Source organism: Hyperoodon ampullatus (assembly GCF_949752795.1).
Source record: "Hyperoodon ampullatus genome assembly, chromosome: 8".
NCBI lineage: Eukaryota > Metazoa > Chordata > Mammalia > Artiodactyla > Ziphiidae > Hyperoodon > Hyperoodon ampullatus.
The window spans coordinates 73,565,275-73,571,284 of NC_136921.1; positions in this window are offsets into that span (position 1 = coordinate 73,565,275).

The window sequence follows — 6,010 nt, forward strand, 5'->3', positions numbered from 1 at the left end:
ATAAAGATTACTCCAGCTAGCACATGGTTGAGTGGCCTTGCAGGCTGGGGGAAGCTAAAAGTATAACTCTCTGACAAGTAATCAAAAGTAGCAAAGCAGAGAGAGCCCATGTGACTTCTGTGGTTTGAGGTACTTGTTATACAAACCCTATCTTGCAGTTCACTCCCATTTCTCAGTACTCTTTTCTTTAAGCCCCTGAGAAAACCTAAAGCTAGTTTATACCATTAAAATAAGTCGACTTATTTTTTTTTCTCCTTCAAACAGCCAGAACTCTTATGCTTTCATGTTCTATGGCAAGTTGTGTTCAAAACACCATCTGCCTTACTTTTTTTCAAAGGAAAAAGAAAAACTTCCCCAAATTCTGCCATTTGTTTGCCATCCACTAGCCTACTTAATATGGTCAGTGCAATGTAAAAGTCAGGATGTGTGGACATTGAGTTCTTGTGAATATAAGCAAGACTTATAGGATCCAGTCATAAGGTCCTCTCACAAAGTCCTTGGAATGTACTTTCCCCAAAGTACATCTTAGCTCATTAATGGTCATCAAAAAGACATTATATCTGCCACGTGGTCTGTGACCATTCAGCATTCTTCTGATTGTCCTTCCACTACTTTGTCCTCACTAAAATTATCCATCATCTTTACAAAGAACAATGGGAGGGGAAGACCAGCCCATTTAGAGCACAAAGTTGGCCATATCTCAGACTGGACTTTGTCACAGCATCAGCAAGTGGTCCCAGGGGAGGAATGAGGAGGCCATGAAAGTAATAGGAAGACCAAGGTGGCACAAGAATGTTGCCAGTTGGTCCCTGCCTATGCATATGGGGCAAGGGTACCATCATGAATTACTCAAGATCACAGATGCTTTTATTGGCTGGGGGGTGGGGGGGATTGGGGACATGCAGTTTTAAGAGACTTGATTTTAGAGAAGGAGCAGTGTATATAAGTAGAAGGAAGATTCAAAACAAAAATCAAAATGAGAAGTTTTGCATAGTATAAAAAGTCAATTGTCATTTTCAAAATCATTTGCAAGGTCAATAGTAGAATTTTAGAGACAGAAAGTCTTTGAACTAAAATGGAAGTCAATGTGAATTCAGCTCAAGCAGAACCTGCCAAATGTAAATTATAAAATCTTCTGAGTTAACAGTGCTTCAAGAGATGGAGCCACCTCAAAAATTTTTTAAACCCTATCACAGCATGACTCATTACCATTGGAATTGGATAATAACATGAACAAAATGATGTCTCCAAAGACATAAAAAGATCTAAATCAGGGATTACAAACACATATGCCATCTGGGTTCAGGTAGGTAAAATAATATAACATATATGTGTAAAACAAAAGAGAGTGGTAGAGACTTTGGCAACTAAAAATATGGTCAATTATAAAGACATTTATGTAATGTGTGTGTGTGTGTGTGTGTGAGAGAGAGAGAGACAGAGAGAGAGAGAGAGATTGATTTTAAAAACATCTCCAGGCTGCTATAAGGTACATGACTTAAATCAACACTGTTACTTGAGGACAGCAGTCTACCTGTCCTCTGGGAATTTTATAAAATTAGGGAAATATTTTAATATTTCAAAATACCAAATGGAAATTACATATTTGCCTGATATAAGGCCACTAGGCCAACCAACAACCAAGTTTTACAGATGGATGCTAAAATTGTATCAATTTAGTTGTGTGATACTAATCTTAAGCTAATATAAATTATAGAAATCTATTATTAAATTAAGAAATTGGAAAACAAATTATCTTTTTACTTAATTTATGAAATGTGTTTAACAAGTAGAATATTTCAAATCATGAGATCCATGGCTGTAAAATTGGAGTCAAAGGCAAGTTTGACATTCAGCCAGTACATACCGGTATGGTCACACTTGTTAATTACATATTTATGACTTGCTCTATTTTGATTGGTCAGTTCCCTGTTCTGATTGTCAGGACCTGTGTCATACTAGTTATTAAATATTTTTAATAACACCCTTGATCAAAAGTATCCTTTGTGACAAAATGTGGGGAAAAACTAATCTTTCCATACAAATGTGACTTCAAACCTCAAACCTTGATTTACAAAGGTCTTCTACTATTTATCACTTCTCTTTTCTATAGAATTTACCTTAGGACAAATATAATAGCCTGAAGCTGTCTTCCCCTTCATCATCCCCTTTATTTTATAATAAAATGAAGCCAGATCAAGCTATCTACCTACGCAAATGATTTCAGGAGCCTGAAGCTGTCTTCCCCTTCATCATCCCCTTTATTTTATAATAAAATGAAACCAGATCAAGCTATCTACCTGCTCAGAAGATTTCAGGAGTCCCTCATTGTCCATAAAATAAAATTAAAAGTAAAAGTAAAATAAAGAATTTCAAGTTTTTACCTAATTTTATCTCTGAAATGTCATATCACTTTTTTTTAGAGACATCAGTGGTTTAATGGATGGGGGATCTTACACGTCTGAAGCAAAGTCCTGGAGCAATATCCCACTGTGTGCTGCAGATGGAGGGCAGGACATGGTATCTGCCTTCACTCTCATATCACTTTTTTCAGATCATTCTTTTAAGACTTAATATATTATTGTTAGACTATAGTTAATTGTACACAAGTCTGTTTCTACACTGTCTAATTTCCTCTAATTACCTTGAGCACAAGGCCCATCTCTTATCTTTAAATTTACACTCATGTCCTATATCTACAGGTGTTCAGTAAATGTTTGTTAAGAAAAAGAAAAGGGTAGAGCAGTAGATATTTAACAAAATGAATTCAGCAATATTGTTCTAAAACATCAAAGAAGAAAAACTAAACTGGCAGAAAATTTTTGTGCTATTAACCCATATTCCAAAGTGCTATAGTCCTCTATAAGAGTGATCTGAAAGATGTGGACAGAATCTTTTACAGTAGTCAAAGTAGTCAAAAACTCATGAGATTAGATCCAGGTTACTTTATCAGTGCTATACCAAATTTTCAAGATAAATACAAATCTTATATTAATAGTCCCAGAGCAGAAAACAAGATGCATTCTCTAAAGCTAATTAATCTGATCCTAAACTATATATAGAGGGAAAAAAAGGAAGGAAGGAAGGAGTGAAGGAAGGAAGGAAGGAAGGAAAGAAGGAAGGAAAGGAGGGAGGAAATTAAGCTAATTAAGCTAATCTCACTTATTAATTCTGATACAATTAAAATATCAAACTGAGTCCAATAGTGTATTAAAAATAATACCTAAAAACGAAGTAGGATGTACCCCAGGAATACAAGGATACTTCAACTTTAGGATATAAAATACTAACAGAAGTCACTAAATCTCTGGATGAAAGAAGAAATTCAATGCAATAGACACCGACAGTATAGTGATTCGTCTTTGCTTTGAAAAATCCTAAATAAATGAGGAATAGAAGGAAAACTTTCTTAACATAATGAAAGGTATCTACCAGAAACACCCACAAAATATCATCTTCAGTGTTGAAATGTGTTTCCATTACAGTGAGAAGGAAAACAGAGATGACAATAGCCCTCACCACTGATCACTGTTGTAGTTCATATCACAGATAGGAGGTATAGAATTTGTAAAGAAAGAGACAAAATTATAAGGTTTGTTGGTGATATGGTTGCATAACTAGAATATCCAAGACAATCCACTAAAGAACAGACTTAATAGGATAGTTTTCCTAGATGTAAGATTCAAAGAGAGATGAGAAATTAAATAATGAGAAATTAAATAAATTTCTCATACAGCAGCAGTGGATGATATGATCTGGTAATATCGGAGGAAAGAAATACTATCAAAATAGCCAAAAATTCATAAAACAGGAATGAACTTAGCAAGCATTTTTAAGATTTTATGAAGAACATTATAAGGTCCAGAGTAAGGGAAAAAATACCATGTTCCCATATGAGAAGAGTCCTTCTTGTAAAGATGTCTATTATCCCCAAATTTTCTAAAATATTCAATGTACTGAATTCAAAATCCACACAGGTTTTGTTTGTTTGCTTGCTTGTTTATAAAATTTGACATACATTCTTACACTCATCTGAAAGAGAAAGCACACAAGATGAGCTAAGAAAAATTTGAAAATAATAATGGTAGGGGATAGAGGTAAGGATGAGCATTGAGAAAATTACCCTACTTGGGTATCAGAAAATATTACAAGAGCTAGGATTGTATGGTCAAATAGAATAGGTCAATGAAAAGAATACTGACAAATCAAATATTGTCAATGAATAGAGAATCCCAAAACATATCCATGAATATTCAGAAATTTACTATATCATTAACTTATTTTAATTCATTAGGAAAAGAATAACCCCTTCAATAAATGGGTTGGTACCTGTGTGGAAACAATTAAGTTATAGTCTTTTATTACATTATAATAATAAATTCCAGATGGCTTAAGGAGTTAAGTATAAAAATAATTTTAAATATTCAAACTAATAGCAAAAATATAGAGTATTTTAGTAAGATTAGATTGGGAATGGTTTTCCTAACAATACAGAGAAGTCCAGGGAGCATTAGTAACATAAATATTAATAACTTCCATTCAAAAAAAAAAAACTTCCGTTCAATGGAAGCTATAATATACATAGGCTAAAGCTAAATGACAACAAGAAATTATTTGTGATACATAATTGATTAAAGGCCATAATACATAAGGAATACTTTATTCTTTGAAGAAAAGTATTTTTAGATGATTAAAGGCTCTGAACAGATAATTTACAGAGAAAGCTCAAATCATCAATATACTTATTAAAGGATGTTCAAACTTACTAGTAATCAGGAAAGTAAAACTTGAAACAACAGTTAGATACCAACTGTTGCTCACCAAAAAATGAACAAAAAATAAAAATTGGCGATATCCAGTATTGGTGAAGTTACAAGTAAATGGGCTTTTAGCACTTTGTAGGAATATAAATCAATAAAACTTTATTAGTGGGGTAATTTGACAGTATTGAATTTTTGAAATGCATTCCAGGAATTCTACTTTTAAGAATTTATCCGACAGAAGTACTCTTACATGTGCAGAAAACAAGTATGTTTCTTGTGACATTGTTTGAAATTGTGAAAAATTGAAGTTTTAAATGTATATCAGTTGAGAAGTAGCTACATAACTTATGATAATTTAATTCAATGGAATGCTCGGCACCCACTGGAAAGTATAAAATAAACAATTACGTGCACAAAGATTTTTAAGACAGATAAAGTAGGGGAAAAGATAGAACAATGTGCACGATATGTTCCCATTTATTCTTTTTTCTTAAAGAAAGAGCATGTATCTACATGTACAGTGACGCATACAGACATAAAAAAAGACTACATAATATGGATGGTTCCCCACGTAAGATGGTCTGACTTAGGATTTTCCACATTTACCTTGGTGTGAAAGTGGCATTCAGTAGAAACCATACTTTGAATTATGAATTTTGATCTTTTTTCAGGCTAGCAACTTGGGGGATGATACTCATGATGCTGGGCAGGGCAGCGAGCCATCGCTGCCAGTCAACCACCTGATCACGAGGGTAAACAAACGATAGACTTTACAACCATTCTGTTTTTCAGTACAGTGTTCAATAAATTACATGAGATATTCAGCACTTTATTATAAAATAGACTTTGTGTTAAATGATTTTGTCCAACTATAGGCTAATGAAACTGTTCTGAGCACATTTAAGGTAGGCTGGGCTCAGCTATGATGTCCGGTAGGCTAGATGTATCAAATGCATTTTCAACTTACAATATTTTCAGTCTATCTGGACGTAAACCCATTGTAAGTCGAGGAAGATCTGTATATACTAATCTGTTAACAGTGGTTACCTCTGGAGAACGAGTTGAGGGAGAAAGTGGGAAGGTTTGTGAAGGAAGACTTTCAAATTTTGTTCTATTATATATATGGTTTGAACCTTTTTAAATAAGTATGCATTCTTATATTAGTTGGTCAACTTTTAAAATATTAATAACTCACAGAGAATTTTTAAAAGCCAATCACATTTTGCTGAGAATACCTTATGATTTTC